At 39.1% G+C, this 19,391-nt stretch overlaps 1 long non-coding RNA gene across 4 annotated transcripts in view; it reads right to left on the reverse strand.

Moving 5' to 3' along the window:
• Window positions 1-1,201: 1,201 nt before the first annotated feature.
• LOC116998035 overlaps window positions 1,202-19,391 on the reverse strand; it is a 37,630-nt gene continuing 19,440 nt past the window's right edge. For all 4 annotated transcript variants that reach the window (XR_004418288.1, XR_004418286.1, XR_004418285.1 and 1 more), the window contains one exon: window positions 1,202-5,265. This is a non-coding gene — a long non-coding RNA (uncharacterized LOC116998035). The remainder of the gene's footprint in view (window positions 5,266-19,391) is intronic.

Below are 19,391 nucleotides of genomic sequence, written 5' to 3' on the forward strand. Positions count from 1 at the left end.
GCTTTATGTGCACACACAGAAGAGCAGCAGTGGGCAGGACTGGCTGTACCAGGAAGTGAGACATCGCTGTTCAGGAAGGAGGACAATCATCCCAGCCCACCTACCATGTTTGTATGTCCCTGTGTATGGCTATAAAGCACAGTTTTCTATTCTGCAAAGTCATACTCAAAATCGTGGGTTGTGGCATATGAAGTGTAAGAATATGTTAGTAAAAATGTATTTTAAAAGGGGCTGTATCCCCTCAGCACACTTCTCAAAAGACCATTAGATCCCTGTGGTGTATCCTCTGCTTCCCTGTACCTGAGATTTTGTAACCAAAGCTTTAAAATTCTGCAGCAGGCAAATTTTAAAAGCAGATACACCATCTCAGCTTCCAAGAGACTGTACTATATTAATCCAGATCCTTATACCCTACACAACGGTGTAGCCTAGCTAATTTTTCCTTAATGATTGCTTTCTAACATAGCAATTCTTCCCTCCTAAAGTGACTCACTCTAAGGCAAAAAATAAGCATTCGAGTGGAAACTGAAAGTAATGAGGAAGCATCTGACCTCCTATTGTAGTCATACCTCTGTTCAGGAGAGGGCTAGGAAAGATCACAAGGAGCACGGGGTTAATAATGAGTAGCTTGAGGAAACTGACCGTACAGCCGAGTCACCTTTTTTTTTTTCACAGTTTGCAATATTTTACACTCAGAATGTTCTTTGCTTCTAGTATTTAATAAAAGTATAAATTAAATTTGCTCAGTCCTTTGAAAAAAATCTGGATATTTATTGACACCAACTGATCTGCAAAACATAGTTAATATTTTTTCCTGCTTTCTTTCGATGTGTCTGCAGCTTCAGTAGATCTAGCATAAGACACAGTCACACTGCAAGGAATTGAGTTATGATTAAGCATGTAATAATACGAGAGACATCTCTCTGTTTAGAGCAAAAGGTATGCCAGCCCTCTTTGTTTCTTCTGCTGAAGGAGAATTATATGAAATGAAGGAGGCTGAGGTAATCACAATTGTCTCTAACCTTAGACAAGAAGGCAAGTCACTACTCTGATTGTTCTTCACTGCAGCAGCACAGATTGAGATGCTCTTGTATGCCATAGCGATTGTGTATAGACTCATATCCAGAGAAAAGTCAGGATAATTTTTATTATTCCAGATTTATTTTTCAAATTGTGTAAAAATAAAACTTTTTTATTTTTCATTATATGATATTAATAATCTCTTTTGATGTGTAATATCTCTTTTGATGTGTATATAGTTGTAAGCAACATACAGAACTCAGCTGAGACAGCACTGCCAATGGAAATAATTAAATTACTCAGATATAAAAAGTTAGGTTTGAATACTGCTGTGGATCAGAATTTAATTGTGTTGAATTTTTATTTGATGTTCAATTTTTCTGGTTCTTAAATTACATCACAGTACAGATGCAAAAGAAACCAATATTTTCCTCTGAAGAAGTAATTTCACTTAAGCTATAAAATAATTAGAAGCTTGAAGCAATTTTAAGACTGAACAGACTTTCAGAAATACTATCTCCAAATGAAATACTTTCTTGGACAAATATCCCTTGAGCTGTGTTACTTTTACCCCCTAAACATTTTACATTATTCTTGATCAGGACACTGAAAACATTAAACTGGTCCATCACTGTACTCAGAATGCTCCAACAACTACATTTTGTTAATCCCTTTTCTTATCTTTTTAATAAATGCCATTCTGATTATTTCCTGAATTAAAAAAAAAATTCCTTTCCTTGATAACAAGCTCTATGCATAGTCAACATTACTGCTGATAGACAGCTTAGGCTTTTTCTTTAAAGTTAATGATTTAATTATCTGAAACTCATGCTGGTATTTGAGACATATTTTCAAGTTTGAAATTCCAAAATGCCGGAAATATAAAGTGAACGTGGACATGGCAAATCTCTTCAAAATAATTGGGAGAAAGGGAACAAACCAGAAAAGTGAAGCATATATAGCAATAGCTGTTAAAAAATATTTTAAGCCCGAAGGTCAAGAGAAATAATTATGGAGTTTCTCCTTTAACTTAAAGCAATGATGAAGAAATAATCTGCTGCAGTACAGAGAGCTAGAGAGAGGTGAAAATGGTGTTGCTTAATGCACAACTGTGCCCTGGATTTTATGCCCAGATTCCCCGACACCTCACAAAAGACAAGAATACATCAGTGATTCCAGAGCAGTTTTGCTGTCAAAGCATGAGTGCAGGCAACAGGGAGAGCTTTCTAGAAAGGCAACTCTGAAAATAATTCTGCCTCTTTCTCCTGCTGCTGTGTTTTTTTAAAGCTTCTCCAGAAACCTCTTTTATAGATAAGAAAAGCAAACTGAACAGACTGAGATGTTTCCTTGCAAGATTGCAGACTGAGGCCATGTGTGCAGGACACAGGAGGCCCAGGTTGACCCATAAACAAACTATTAAGGTACTAAGTCTTCCACGACTGGTTATTGCAGAGTTGGAATGATGGACTGATATTAGTGCTGTTCCTTGAAGACCAATTTAGCTTTCACAAGCCTCATCATTTCACACAGGACAGGTCAAGCTTTATAAGTGACAATTTCCTGGCACAAGTAATTTCCAGCATCTCTTTACCTGCTCAGAGACCAGCTCCACATTCTGGTAATTCTGTTACCCGGAATTTAAACAAGGCTGCCTCCAGAGCCATCTACAGGATTTGGCATAAGAAACTAAAGCTGTTAGGTTTTCAGTGCGATTAGAAGTATTGGGAAATAAGTGCTTCATTTTTTTAAAGGGCTTTCCAGAGCTCAAAAAAGAAAAAAAAATCACAATCCAAGCATAAAGGTCTACCTCCAAGTCTTCTATCTCTGATCTGTAAATCTCTGATCATCATTACACAAATTTTGTATGGGAGCACAGGACATCTTTTTGTCAAGTGGTACCCATATTCAGTGCCCTATAAAATAGGAGACATTTCTCTTGTTTCCCCAGTAGGTGAGGGGATTTAGGCATGTGAATTTAGGGGTGAAGATGACTGCAGGTGAGCTTATCAGTCTCAGGGTTCACCTGCAGTGTGATTGTGAGTTACAGTTGCAGTGCTGCCTCTTTTTTCCTCCTTTTTTCCTATCTGTATGTGCACATGCAGCTTTGCTCTCATTAAATACACATTTCTTTGATGTTTATGCAGGATACATGTGTTTCTCTATCAAATCACTTGCAATGGAGTATGCCAAACTTCCCAAAGCAAATACAAGCTGCCTGCTACATATCCACTAGAACATAACACACAGAAGCCAAATCTCATCTCAGTCCTTTCTTTGGGAATGATTAATGCTCACTCATCTGAGTCCAACATTCTGGAGCTCATGTTACAACATTCGTACCCAATTATGCTTAAAACACAGTGGTATGTGGTGTTTCTATATAAGGAACATACTAATGTGTTTTGTCACCCAACACATGGAAAAAGTGTTTCAGTTCCCAGGACAAATGGTCTGTGTGTGTAGGAGCTCCAGCTGCACAACTGCATATATTTCCTACAGCATGCTTCACTTTCCTGGAAGTGAAATGAAACCAACTCCAATAGTATTATTTTTTTTTCTGCTTTAAAGGAAAAAAAAGGGCCAAGTCCTGGTAGAGGACTAAGAAAACATTATTAACAGCATGCATGCCCTTACTAAAGAGAGAGAAAGTGGAAATTGAGTTAAAGGAATGAATTTACCTCCTTATGTTTTGAAATTGCTTACAGGGTAACACAAGGGAAGATGTGTGTAGTTTTGCCATGGATTTTGATGGAGGTGGGTATCTGAGTTAAGCCAATGCAGTCAGATTATCCTGTATAATACGCACCGTGAAGCTATGATGAAAGAAGTGGCTGGTCCAGGGGGAGCAGCTGGAACCCCAAACAGCAGGTAGGCAGCACAGAAAAATGCACGTCTATAATATGCAAAGAATTGAAATAAAATCCCCTAATAAGTTTTCCAGCTCTTTCTAAACACTGTTTGACTTTCTTTAACCAGTATTTCTTGTTTAAAAGAGAAGTGTTCTGTAGCGTCCACACATTAGTGCTGAAGACATGCAGCCTTTTCTGTCAGTCAGCAACTACTTGCTGCTACTCACTGTGATCTACTAAAGGCCTGCCTAACCTTATGTTACCTTGTAAAACTCACAAAATTTTCGGGAGACTGTTCAAAATAGACTGTGCAGTGCTTATGGAACTGGGACTGAACTATTTTATGACTGTGCTGCTGTGAGTGTAGGTCCATGTTCCCTTTTCCATAATTACTCTTTGGGGATTCTGTCTTTGAATAGATGAGTTCAGAGCAACAAAGAAGGGGGAACTATTGGAAAATCAAACCAAAAAGCAACAGAAAGGCTTCAGGAAAGAACATTTGTTTGGTGAGGAGAAATGAGGGAACTGTGATGAACTGTGATGTAGATGGTAGTCCCAGGGCTTCCTCCCAAGCCATTGTCAGGATTGGCAATGCTGCCAAGGAAGTAACTAACTGGTTAAACAGACTTTTGTAGAGGAAGAAAAAGGGATGGCTGATCAATATGGGATATATGAGCCTGTATTTTTGGCAGGGTTAGTTGAGAGCCCCTTCAAACTGCCTGCAGTACAGCAAACACCGCAGCTGCATTCCCAGATGTGTTCAGGACTAAGGGGCAGGTTTGCATCCATCCCCGTCCTGCTTGGCCTCATGGAGGTTGCCTCTGTATTTGTTGTGCAGAGGAGTCATTTTATACTTTGAGCAGGTCCCTGGTATCTTGAGAGACTTGAGGCAGGGACTCAGGAGTTCTTGTTAATTTAGATGCAGCTGGAATTTGCTAAGTAGCGTGGGTGGGTTTTTGGAGCTGTACCATGTGTAAAGCCTGCTCCTGGATCCCCCTGCCCCTTGCTTGCCCTCACAGAGCTGCCTAGAGCTGCTCTGAAATGAGGACTTAGCTCTTCATGGAGAGCAAAGGCAGCCAGAAGTAGTGTTTTCAAAGTAAAATAGTCTTTCTAAAGCAAATTGACATTTCTTAGGTCAACTGGCTGAGCACATTACTTGGGTAAAGACTCTGCCCCACGGCATCCTTCTTGGGCAGAAAACAACACATCTGCTCACTTTGTCAAACCTGGAAAACATTTATCAATGTCTCTCACACTTATCCACCACATCTCTGCCTCACCTCCTGCTATCCTCACAGGACTCCTCAGGCCAAGCTGAGTTCCATGTTGGAACTTACACATCCTCTTCAGAGAAGCTTTTCATCCTTCTGTGCTCAGTTCCAGATGGTTCATTTACCTGCAGTTCAGACAAATGAAGGCAAATGTCCCATTTTTTTCCATACGACTTCTTGCCTTTCAACTACAGGCTTAACCCATTCCCCTTATGGACAGAATGCAGTCTGTTGAATCACACAACTTGAAAACTAAAGTATTTAAAAGTATTCTGACATTCACTACAGTGAAAAAAAATGAGCTTTAATATCACCTTAGTAACTAATTGTTTTGCTCCTGATACTTCAATTTGTAGCAAATATTCCCATCAGAATCATGCCATACCCCTGTTCTTTAAATCCAATACCTTTCCATTTTTTCATCCCTTCCAGTCCGCCTACAACAATTACTTCAATTTCTAGGCCTTTCCCCATGACAGCCCTTTTAATCAGTGCTTCCTTAGTCTTTTGCACAGCTCCTTGCATGTCTCCCTCTTCCTGTAATCCTTTTCAAAACACTTCTTGGCTCCTTTCCTGAGTAACAGTCCCTGTTCCTGCTATATTGCCCTCCATATGGCATACTAATACTGTGAGTCACAAGGGCTTGGCAGTGAGTGTAATCCACTGTGAGATGTGGTTCTGATGTTAACATGGAACCTGAGCCATTTGCATGGGTGTTTCAGTTTGGTTTAGTTTAGTTTTCCATCAGAAAGAAAAACAATCAAGTGAAAACAGTGGTTTTGTACTATACTTTTTTTGGTGATATTACAGAGTTTAGAAGGGCTAAAGTAAAGGTGCAGGATTTCAGCTTTGTGACAAAGTAATTTTTTCAGAGCATGGATTTTCATTAAGTGATGGCTTAAGCTAGTTTTGGTTTTGGCACATTCAAAATAAAATAAAGTTTGAAATATCCACATTTCTTTGCATAATGAAACTTCTTTCATATTCTTAATACTCCTGCTTCCTACTTTTTTTTGGAAGCACACATTTTAGGTTGGAGTATTCTGAGGTGTACTTCTACATAACTTTTTGTGGTGACTTTCCTCTCACCCAGTCATGGTGCTACCACTCAATTTACTTTTCGAGAACCACAGCTGGAGTAACACAACTCATGTCTTCAAGAGTTAATTTTGTGTAAAAAAACCCAGAAATTGCATTTTAAAATTTCCCCTTGTATCCCAGAGAAACCATTTCTGTAAATCTTAAGCCTTCACCCAACTGTCTCAGTTTTCGTGCACCAAAGAATCAGGTCCTTCTCTTCCACCAAAAGGTAAAAATTTTCCATCAAACTAAAGGACAAAACAGAGCTAAAAAACCCTCAACACAAACACTTTCAAATTCCCTATAATTTCAAAACTGTCCTTGATATTTACCAAACCTCTTGGAACATGAGAGGATAAAAGGCAACAGAAACAATCTAATACAGTATCTTTTCTTTGTGGGTAGCTAAGGGACTTAAAATCACATCAGTGTTTGATTTATGATAGTAAAGGTGATGAGTCTAAGCAAATTATCTGGATAGGGAATCATTAGGGGACATTCAGAGCTACCAACGGGATCTTCTTTTACCTGTGTTTCGTGATAACATTTCAGAAATGCTCAAGAGACTCCAGCAGCTCAAGTGTTGCACCTATTAAAGGATCCAAAGGCTCTGGATAAATTATTATTTATTATTCTTATTACACTATTGCCTAAATGTCAAATTATTCACAGCTGTTGCAGAAAAAGAGGAACAATCTTTTTATGGCATCTTTCCTACATTACAGGAGTTTATGGCAGACATTTTCAGTCTGGGTTACAGCTGAGGTGAAAGTCCTACCCCTTAGATAGCTGGTGCTATACCAGCTTGCATTCCACCACATTGTGTGTCATGTCACTTTATGTCCTACTGTGACACATGATACCAATAAGAACTTCCTTTCACATTCCCTCTCCCAGTGATGCTATTCCCCTGGGGAGAATTTGCTGTGGATACAACTGTGTGGTTTAATAAATCCCAGCACCTGGTGGTCCCTGGAGGATTTGATGAGTAAGCCTGATGAATGCTCACTGAATGCCTCTGTCACTTTGGCCTGTCTTGCAGCACTACAGTGAGCTCCAGGGAGGAAAGGAGGGGAAAGCAAGCAGAGGGCTTGGATTCCAGCTTTAAGTCATGGGGATTGCATTTTCCCTTTATCCCCCAGCTTCATCCTTCATCACCTATCATGCAGCTCTCAGAGGAAAAAGAATAAAAGATTATACACTGTGGAGAAGCAAGTATATTTAGTTGCTGCTGATCTTGTAACTTTTTGTTACTTTGTATGTGGCCAGCCATCCATTCTTGCCAATTACCAATGTGGTGCTTTGACAATAGCGGAATGAGATTCACAGCTACACAGTCACAGCTTGAGACTTTGCAAATGAACATTCATAGCATGCTTCTCAGCTTCCTTTTTATAGAAAAACTAGCACTTGCAATTATGTACTTTTAAACAAATACTCCTTCTGCATCTCTAGTTTCCAACTTCGCTTTGTGATCCTAAGGGAGAATTCTTGCACTGTTAAACTTCCCAAAATTAAAATGAGAAAGAGGCAAATTGTGTCCTATCAAAAGCAGCAGAAGCAGCTAACAGAGGCTATTAAATGAAGATATCAGTCATCTGATACACTCTTTGAAAAATATTGTTAATCTAAAAGTTGTATTATTTTTGGCATCACCAACTGCATTTAATCCATGAGAAAAGATTTTCAAGCTAAAAGTTTTTATTTCTTGGGAAAAAAAAAAAAAGAAAAAAAAGATATGACAAATTAGAACACCGAGAGCCTCAAGGCAAGGAGAAACAGTTCATTTCCTTAAATCTAAAGTAGAGGCTGCTAAAACGGAGGTGATAAGAGACTGGTACTAATGGTCAGCAGATAGAGCGCTGCAGGTCACTAGAGGCCAAGGCCAGTGATTTTCCCAGGGCTCTTAAAGTGAGTGTCTCATTTATGTCTTATGTCAATCTTAGAGTAGGCCAGGGTGCATTTATTTCAAGTTTTAGCTAAGTGCAAAATTGATTTTAACTGAGAGTTACTTGCTAAATCAGCTGTGGAAAAAACCTGCAACCCCTTAACAGGAGATGCCCAAGGAATCCTTTTGTTTTGTTTTATTCTGGGTTTGACTGGAACAGAGATGAGCAAAATTTTCTTTCCTTGTTTCAGACAACTGCGGTCACGGTTATACAGTTGCAGGGCAGGGTGATCCCTATTCTGTATTTTTTGTTGCTTTTTTTCCCCTTTCTTTCCTGTTCCCACAGACTTAATGTTTCTTCCTGTATATCCTTCCAGCATCAGGCTGTTACTAGTTACTGCATCCCAGTTCAGTCCCAGCCTCATCGGTGGGGTGCTGATCCCACCTTTTTCCTGGGAGAAGCAAATGGATTTGACGGTGATAGACAGATTTCCTAGCTAAAATGAAGCAAACTTTATCAAACCTCCATTTAAGAAAATGGGGTTGTGAGATAAGAAAAAGTCTTCACCTAGATCCTCATTACTTTAAACCATTCATTATGGGAGAGGAGGAAAAACTGCCTACTTCAAACCCTTCAGCAAGGTATTCCTTCTTGCTCTCCATCAGGCACTTTTTCTGTGATTCTGCCACAGGCATCCTCCTCTTTAAAAAAGTAGCTTTGTTTAACCAGATTTTACCCAAACAAAACACTTTAGCTTGTAGTTTTCTAGGTGAGACCAGCTGTTCACTATGAATGCAGTGAGGTCATCAGGAAATTGTCAGATACAGAATTTTCCATAGTATGTTTAGGAAGTCTTATTTTCCAACAGCCTGCTGTTGCATGGTTTCCATAAATGATTAAAGAGCTGTTTCCATCATGTAAAATCAGTTCCTTGAATCACTGACATCACCAAAATCAAGGTGATAATGTCTCATATGGACATACCTATCAGAACTGGAGACTATTCATAGAAATAAATAGAATTAATTCAATTGAGGATTGTAAAGTATCACTGAAGGTACAGGGGTGAATCACAGTTTGTAAAAGGAGCTGGGAGTACAGGGCAAATAATGAAGACCTTGAGTCTATCCTTGCTTATGAAGAAATAGCTATCATTAGAATTCCACAGATTGAAGAAATTCTAGGCAAAACTAATTTTCTAAGGAGGAAACATATTATTAATCAGTCCTTTTAAAAACTTAATCAAAACATTCTTTTTCTAATTTTAGGACATATTCTGCAATCCTAATTTACACAAAACTGCTACATCATGATTCCCCTGATAATAGACTAGAAATTCCTTGTTTTACTGGAGTGCTACAAATCTGAATACTGTAGCAATATGACTACAAGGTATGTGTGGACAAGTTCTAATTGTGTGGTTATAAATCCTTATTAAGAATCTCACATTCAGGTTTTAAAATAGAATGTTTTCTTACTTTTATTTTTCAATTTGTTTTGGAGTCTATTATTCACAAACTTTTGCATTAATTCCACCTCCCCTCTTTTTCTGTCAATGAGACTAACAATATGAATAGGATTTAAGTTTTTTTACTTTTAATCTCCTTTCTTTTCTTTTCTTTCTTTCTTTCTTTCTTTCTTTCTTATCTCTCTTTTCTTTTCTCCTTTCTTTTCTTTTTAAGATGTTTACTCTTTCCAGCTATGGGACACAATTTTTGAAAGTTAGATGACTAGGTTTTTGAAATTTATTTCTCCTTTTGTTACTCTGGCTTTTCATTCTTGCTGAACTCTTTGATGATTCAGAAGATGAAAAAAAATAAGTTCTGTTCGTTCAAATGATTATAGTTACAAAAGAAGAAAATAGAATGAAAAGTCCTGAGAATCTTGAAATCCACTGAAACCAGAAGGCTTATTCTATTTTATATAAGACATCCTATCAAAAAACCAAAACAAAACAGAACAAAACAAACCCCCAAAACCAGCTGAAATAGCATTTCTTAACCAAATCTTGTTCTTGGCACAATCTAATTTTTTTACAGGAAAAAAATTCAAGATGAAAGTTTTCAATCTCAACTCCTGCTAGTTGTAGGAATGACAGAACAGTTGGAGCAGGGAAGCTTTAAGCTATCGTTCTTTTCCTGGGAGCAGCCTTGGAAGAATGCATTCACAGACTACCAATGATGAACAGTTTTTTAATAGATGATTAAAATTTAATGTATTTTTCATTGACATCAATCATCAAGATAAATATCTTGATTCTCAACTGTTTGTAATCATTTGCAAATATGGAGGGTAAGTAGAAAATATTTTAATCAGTGTAAGTGTTTGCAAAAATTCTGTGTTGTCTCTTATTGGTATATATTTTTGTTAAGTTTGCCTAACTACAAATCTGTGTGATACAGTAGTGCAATGTAAAAGAGCTCCATTACAGTATTTTGAGCACATCATGGAGCTGAGAGGAGCCTGTTTTGCTTAAGGATCATGGACTGTCACACACACACACACACACATGCACACATATGTTTATCAGTAGTTGCAAACCACATTTTTTCAGGCAGCATTATATCATCTAAAAAGTAAAATGAAAGCAACCTTTGGTGGTAAAGTGTTAATAGCCATGACAAATAAATTGGATTAAACAATTAAACTGAAATAATGATATTTAAACAGGAAGACATCATCAATTTGGCAACTGACAAAATGGGATCCATTTGCTAGTGTTGGTAAAAGGCTTTCATCTTGAAAAAATAACCTTGAGATGAAAGCCAACTAAGCTATAGACTTAGGAGGACAGACTTCGGCTCAGCATGTAGCAACTAAATTCTGCACAATTTACAGTCCCATGGTCATGATTAGGTTTCCACTACGAAGCATGGAAATTTAAAAGTTTCTGTTTTGGTAGTCTTTTACCTCTTCAGAAGCCCAAAGGATGTAAATCATACATGCTGTTTATTTCTTTGATAAACCAAGATGCCTTGGCTTCAAGTCGCAGACCAATGATGCAGCTTCTGCCAGTGCACTGGGCCTGCACTGAAATCAGTGAGCTTTCCTGTGACTAAACCTGGACTGAATTTTTCACGCTTCAAATTTCTGCTCTCCTGTGTGCCATGTTGTCTCTTCTTTCATCCTGTCACCATAGTCTGTCTGTGTGTGTGGGTAGCTGCTACCATGTGATCTGCACTTCTCCTATGTGTTTGTAGCCTTAGGGACCACTGAAAATGATACCTGTTGTCTTGCAGGCCTCTGGGCCCACAGGTGTGTGTGCATGTTCATAAAATATCATGCATATTTATGTCAACGCCCAGATAGACAAAATAAACTGTGGTTAAGTCCTATTCCTCTCTGAAGTTTTTGTTTCAAAAGAAGGCTTACATCACAACAAGATGTGGGTCCCTATTGTCCTGGTTTGAAAGACAGATATTTGCCAAGAAACACAGGAGTTCCTCCCTGAGATAGAGAATGCAGACCCCCTTCCCTCCTGATTATTATAATTTTGGAATCAGGGGCTCTCAAGCAGAGATATAGCAGTAGGAGTAACAGCTCTTTACTGGTGTGTATATATATATATATATACACACACACACACATATATATAAAAATATAAAAATATATAAATATATATAACAAAAATAAAATAACAGCTAAGAAATTAACAATAAAACGGAAGAGGAACCCTGTAGCAGTTCCAACAACACCTTTCCCCTGCGGTGCAGTTACCGCCCCAGCTCACAGGCAGCTCCGGACAGCTCCCGGTGAGCAGGGGGAGGTGCGGTGATCCCATGTGACTGGAGGGGCATTGGGGTAATGGCGGCTGTGTGCTGAATGGGGAGGATGGAGGAGAGACGCTGCTCACGGATCTGGGGGTAGTGCTGGTGCTGGTGCTCCAACAGGATGTGTGGTGGAGGTGGGAAGGCATCCGGGCACGGGGTTGTGGGGTCCCCCAGCCAAGGAAAGCAGCGCCCGGCGTTGGTGTGTCAGGGCGAGGTTTTCCAGCGGCTGTCCTTCTCCAAGCCAAAGGAGCGAGAGCGCCTAAGGGAGCGCAGCTACCCCCCACTTCCTTTACTTGTCCTCCGTCCCCCGCCCTCCCCATCCGTGCTAGGGTGTAGCCAACAAGTCCTTAGCATCACAAGGGGAAAATTCCACAGAGAGAAAAGGGAAATACTGAACCAGCCCCCAACATCTATGTAGATGGAACTCGTCTGGGATTTAAAATCACCCCAAATGCTGAAATATTAATGGATATTATATGTCAGCAGGCTTGTAAAAGTCCTGCCACATGCTGATTTGTACCTCTAGATCTAATCCAAAAGCACTGTGATCCTACTCTGTTTGCCATATGTCAAATGACACATCATTCTGTGGTCACACCAGTGTTGACTCAAGAGAGGAGTCCGCAGGTGGTTGAGTACCCTTCACTGCCGAGCAGCTCGGCTGCGCATCAGGGCTAGAGGCAGACAGGCAAAGTAGGCAAACAAATTGTTATAACTGAATTGCAATGAGAAAGACTATCCCAGTGCTAAGACCTAGGATGGCTATGCTTTTGCACAATATATAAATTAAGGGAAGAAGAGAGATAAGTGTGGTACCTGTGAAGTCTCCTTTTTTTTGGTTTGTTCTAAGGAAAAAGGTCTTGTCTCCTCAGTTTAGCTGTTGAAGCAATGTTTGACTACTGAATTTTTATAATTTGTGTTTCCTATGATAAAATAAATAAATTAAAATAAGTTAAAATAAATGCTAGCTGAAATACCAGTATGAAAGTTCCAAGAAATTAATCAAACATCTGTATTTAAAATAAGCAGACTATTTCCCCTTTGTCTGGATTCCCTTTTTGGATAATGGTTTCCATGTATACTCAAGTCTAAGTATCACTCACTTTCTCTTTTGTTGTTAATACTTTTTGGATGATGAGTAGTATGTAAAAGTATTTATGTAACTGAAGACAGAGATTTGCCATTAGTAAAAATTGTTTTAGAAGGGCAAAGCTGTTACCTTAACCTCTAAGTCATAACTTAATTAAGCTCTTACTTCACTTTAAAGTTTTTCAAATGTAGAAACCTGGTGTCTGACTTGCATTCTAAGTTATTTGGTCTTCCAGATCATACTGTAAATGTTCTGATCTGAACAAGACTGTAAAGAAAGTCTGGCACTTGTACAAAGAGAGGGCTGAAACCATTGTGATCAATGGCAGGGAGACACTAAACTGGTCAGAGACATTTAGCAGTCTTCTAAGGCATTTATATATAATTTTGGAGGATACAGGCATCTAGAATTATCCCTAAGCTGCTTAGCCTTGATAGTGCTGACACTGAAATGTCTAAAAAATTTTAGGTAGCTGAGGAAGGCACTGAGTTTTAGCTGACATGACCTGCTCCCAAAGAAGTCTGATGGGTGTAGAGCCTGGCATGCTTTTTAGCATTGTTGAAGTGCTGCATAAGGGATTTGCCTGCCTGACTCCCATAAAAATATATGGGTACCATATGGCCAGATTGTCAGGTACCACTTTAAAAATGTAGGTGATTCTATCTGTAACAGAGAACAGCATTTTGAAGCTGTTCAGTACTCCTCTCTTTTTAAACTATCTCAGATTTTATTTTCTGCATTTAACTCATGGAAATTGCTGTAGATAAAAAATTATCCTGCAGGCTGGATTCTGGGTCATACCCTGCTTGCCATCATTTTAGTTTTCCTGCTACTGACTGTGTGGACATATCTACTGCTGAAGTTCTTCTAGTAACATGTCATTTGGGGCCCTGTAAACACATGGCTTGACTCTGTTCTTAACATTATTTATTAGACATCTTGGATTCATTTACACTCCCCTTGAAGAGTAGAGGCAGGTAGTTGGTTATCAACTGAGGATTCTTTCTTATTTGAAAAGTTTCTGAAGCCTTCTGAAACCGAAGTCTCTGGTTTCCCTCTGCTTCCCCTGACTAAAATGTGTTATTTAAAGTTTTTATTTCAGAATTGCCAACCAAATTTTAGAAAGACTTTATCCCTAGTGAGGCACAAGGACAAATTCCCTTGGTTATGACATGGGATGATCCTATGTCTAATTTCTCTAATGTAGGAGTAAGAACAGAAGAAACCCTCAGAGAAAATGGAGAACTTGAGTTTTGATAAGTTAAAATACAGAGTGAATACTTCTTGCAGGTTTTCAGAGCTATAGAGAGACCCCTGTCACACATGCCCTGGCACATGGTATTGTCCTCTGGGACAATACCCATGTGGAGGCCTTTGGCTGAACCTGGATGGCAGCTGTCACCAGGGAGGGCAGTGGGATCACCAGTACTCAGCTTTGAGCTAATCCAGTGGAGGTGACAGCTTGAAGAGGCCCAAAGAGGTTAAAAAGTCTGCAGCAGTGAAGGTGTGCATATCTGTATCTATTTATTTACCTGTCTGTCTGTCTGTCACTAACTATGCACACTTGTTTATCAAGGTGCACTCAGTCTGGCTATAAAGCATCTCCCAGCTGGTTCTATTTGTCCCACTTTTACACTCTTTGGTATTGTATAAACTGACAGAACCATTCGCCCCCACCACCTTTAAATAAGCAAAGAACAAAACAAAGAAAATAAGATGGGAGGATAAAAGAGTATAACCAGAGAGGACGACTGGAACAAACCACATCCAACCCATTTCTCTTAATTTCTACTTATTCCCTGACTCCACTCCTATGGACTCTATGGAAATTATGTTTAGGATCTGTTTGCAGCTGAAAAGGGGATTTTTTCCCTATCCAGGTAGCTGTGTTTACACTTCACTTGAATATATAAAGCCTCCTTCATGATCAAGGCACTTTTTGTTCAAAAGGTATCTGTAACCAAAGCAAACAAAACTTTCAGAGATCCTTTTTGTATAATTGTGACTGTGTAACTGGTATAATTGTGATTGATTCTTGTTTCAATTCCCTGTTTCTGAGAATAATAGAGGCATAAACACTCTTGCATTTCTTCAAAATAAAGGCTGGAACTGAATGTTTTAACATAAGCTTAAATGTTTATCTGGGTGCATTTTAAACCTGTATTTGTAGGTAGCTGAATGTGCACAAGACTGTTGGCAAATAAGTATCAGTGTTCTGTGTACAGATATGACTCTTGCACACATGGTTTTACAGCTGACAGGAGGGTCTACCACACATTTAAGGCATAATTGTTAGACAGGAACAAAAGGAGGGAAAAAATGTCATTGATTACCCTAAATTCCTTTGAGTGTCCTCTAAATGTAATGACAGTCTCACTGGCCTGTAGGGACCAAAAACCTACTAGAGAGAACTCCAGAGACCTCCAGAGAACTTACTTCACCCCCTGTCATTCTGATCAATCCTTTATTTTTGTAGTTTCTGGATACCACTGAGACTTCTATCATTCTTTGCTCCTTGTCCCACTGTCTGCCTTTTAATTTGCAGTCATCTTTGCCAACCCAGCTAAATTCCTGCTTAACATAGCTGAAACTTGGTTGCAACATCAAGTTCTCGGAAATGCTCAAGACAATGGAAAAATGCCCCAATTCTCTCAGCATCTGTGCTAACCTTGAATCTCTACCTGGTAGGCACAGTGCAATCAAAACCTAATCAGTGAAATGAAGCTGAGATTGGTCCTGGGAGCTAATAGGAGAAAAAAGAAAAGATGACTGTGCAAATATGGTAGGGCTTTCAATGGGGAAGATGCACAAAGCCATTCTTAATCATCAGTGTCTCAAAAAAGTAGTGATATGAGGACCTGGCAAAGCCTGTCAGCATCTGTGTTAATCCAGTTAATTAGCTGGAAAGGACAAACTCCTCCAGAAGCACCTATGTGACAGGCAGGCTGTGTTCATATTTCATTAGGATGATTGTTTTCAAGGTTGCAGGTAAAGTGGTGCTTGTGTTCCTTTAAGGCTTTCCTTTACGTGCTGAAGTTGGGGCATGTCGGGGGACATGTGGGGCTGGGAGGTAGCGTGGTGCAAACAGCACTCAGACAACTTCCCAAGGAAGCAGCCTGATAAGGAGAAAGGAGCTTGAGCTACAATCTATGCAGTCTGTGTGATTTCCCTCTCCCTCCTTTTCTGCCTTGCTCTTTCAGCAAAGAAAAAAAAAAAAAAAGAAAAAAAGAAGGGAAAAGGCTGCAATGTGTCACAAAGGAACAGACTGGCAGACATCTGCCTCTTGCTTTATTTATTTATTTTTTAGCAAACGGAAAGGGTACAGAGCCAACTCTTCACTCCAGAGCCCCCAGTCCCTTAACAAACCAAATGGTGGCTGTTGGCAGGGTATTGACAGCTTGTTAATGAAAGAATTCTTGACAAAATGACAACCTGTGTGGGGTGCCATGTGAAGCTGAATCCTCCCACAAACCAGTACTAAGTAATTAGACAGTGGTGAAAATAGCAACTAACTACTGTTGGGGCGAAGAGGAAAAGCGGGGTGGGGGCGGGGAATATCCTAAATTAATTATAAAAGCACTTCTCAATTGAATAGTACCCCTCTTCCCCTGCCCCGAGAAGACACAACAGTTTTCCCTGAACTTCCTGCGTCTCTCTTAGTGGGCCAAAGGGTGCATCTCAAAAGGGCAAGCCTGGTGATTGTGAATTAAATGCTTTTTTCTCTGCACATGCGGTCAGCCAATGAATCATTAATGAAATACAAACAAAAAGCTGTCCACTGGGGCTGCCCCTTTTGCTCATCAAAACGCCCCTGTCTGGTTCACCTTACTCTGTTTTAACCTTGATTTTTGTCTGATTGCTTCAGGCAGGCGAGCTATCTGTTGACAACTGCATTAGATTTTAAACCCCTGAGAGGAGGCTGGGTGAGGAACCAGCCAAAGCAGAGTGCATGAGTTACAAAGTGAGTCTTGCAGAAAGACATATTTTAAAACAGTGCCTCAGCAACAGCAGTGCCCACGTTCATGACTATGGCATCGGTACCAGGAGACAGAGCATTGGTTAGTAGCAGCTGAAGCAAAATCTGTGACTTGTGAAATTAGGCTTCTGGTGGCCTTTCAGTTTGGCTTACTAGGAAGATACCATTCTCCACTGTGTCTTGAACAGCAGCTCATGATAATTTAGCTAAATAGTTCAATAATACAAAGCATAGGAGTTTGTACAAGAAGGAAAGTAATGTATTGCTTTATAAATGTTGATTTTTATGACCTCCCAGAAGCTGAAAACTATGGGTCAACAAGTAATTGAAATTTTAAAAAACGGGAAAAAAATCAGGAACTTTGAGACATTTTGTCTTCCCCCAAATGAAAGCCAGAATTTTGAGAAATTCAGCTAAGTTTGTTGTTTTGTGCTCTCATAGTGTTTGGCCTTTTCCAATTTTGTTTCTTTTAATGACATTACTTTATACTGCTGTAGTTTTACATAAGGAATACAGACAGAAGCAAACATTCTATACCTGCTAGTTTTAAAATAACATGGAGAAATTAAGAACTTGCAGACTTTGAAGACACTCAGATAAGTTATTTACATTTTCAATTCCGCATGAATTTTTTGTTTTCAATGGGCCGAGAAACCTCACTGATTTTCTTGTATCTCATCTATTACTCAGTTAAGTTTGTTCCCCATTGTGGCTTTTGTAGTCAGGCTCTATTTAAATATTATGAAAGTTACAAACAAATAGCTTCCTGAGGAATCATTAATTGATTCTTGAAATGGAGGAGTAATAAAAGACCTATACATTTAATTATTTTAAAATATTTTAGAAGGAATAGAGATTGACTTAGTTCTGGTTTACTGCATGAGGTCAAGACATAAGAAAGAACACTTCAACGGTTAAAGGCTTCATTTTAGAGGGAGCTGTGAAGGCATCTAACATTTCAATAACCTGTTGTACCAGGGAGAGGCAAAAGCCAGGTCAGGGATATTTTATTCTTTCCAAGTATACAATAAGCTATAAAAAATTATTTATGCTGCAAGTAGACAATTTTGTTTTGCCTGTATTGTGTGCCTTAAATTACTGATTATTATTTTGAATGACTTCTCACCCTGCTCAGTTTTCAAAGAAAGCAAAACAGTTTTTGATCTTGAATAATTACATTGCTCAGTTACATTGGCAAATTAAGGATGGGACATAAATGAATGCTTCAGAATTTGGACAGTCAGTATCTTTTGTGATGTGAATTATACAAACACTGATGATGAAATTTTAACCCATGCAAATTTATGAATGCATAGTAGCATTACCTGATAGAATCTTGCTTAAAACAGATGAAAAAACAGGACTGAAATTAATTTGGGTATAATTTCTGGCATCTGGATTAAAGATTTTGGAGGTGTTCCTATGACACCAGGATCAAGAAATTACTCTAGAAAGCTATTACACCATGCAGAAAGTAAATAAATTCATTGGTGTGGTTAAAAATTCAGATTGTGAGGTCCTTTCTTCTTGGGAGGACTTAGTCCATGTTCTGACCTCTAGAAAGGGCCACAGGATGCTACCAACCAAAGGAAAATACATGCAAATGCAAAAGACACCAAGGGGTGTCAGATGCTGACTATATTAAAAAAGCAAATATTGCAAAATCAGTCACGGAACTTAGTAAAATCTGAATTGGATTGTAGAGAATAATCTTTCCTTCATGTAAGTGCATACAAGGTGTTGTAATAACTTTCCCACAAATAGGAAGGCAAATGTATATGACCCATTTGTGCTTGTGGTGGTAGTTTAGGGCTGGCTGGGTGATGCTGAATGAGGAAGAAGTTAATTTACAGTGAACAGGATTGCTTATGTTACTATGCTTCTGGGCTCAGGTTATTTGCTTGTAGACTCAGAGACATATATTAATGCTACCACTGATTTGAAATTCTCAGTTCTTAGGGAGATGCCGCGATTTGTGCTTCTCATAGATCTTGACCTCCCACGTTTGGTGGCTGTGGAGGGGGTGGAACTAGCATTGGCTTTAGTGAAAACTGCTATCTTGTAGAATAGGTAAGAGTTAGCACTCATCACTGCTACAGAAGGTGACTGTGAGTGGGGGCTTGTTCCTCTGACATGCTAAATAAAACACATACTTCATGTCAAGCACTTTGCAGGGCTCAACCTCAGCATGCTCAGTCTTTTGTTGTATCAAACTGTCAGAGAGGAGCCAAAGAACTTTTTAGTCTAGGGCTGTTTGTGAGAAGCAATCTGAAACGTAAGTAAATTCCAAGTAACTGCATTAGTGAAACAGCTGGAACATTGCCAGCAGAGACAGACTTGTGCAAGCAATGTGGACTATGCTGAATTTACTTGCATGGAATTTGTTTAGCTGCTGAACTACAAGAATGTGATGAGATGAGATGAGATGAGATGAGATGAGATGAGA

The sequence above is a fragment of the Catharus ustulatus genome, chromosome 1 (genome assembly GCF_009819885.2).
Source record: "Catharus ustulatus isolate bCatUst1 chromosome 1, bCatUst1.pri.v2, whole genome shotgun sequence".
Lineage (NCBI taxonomy): Eukaryota > Metazoa > Chordata > Aves > Passeriformes > Turdidae > Catharus > Catharus ustulatus.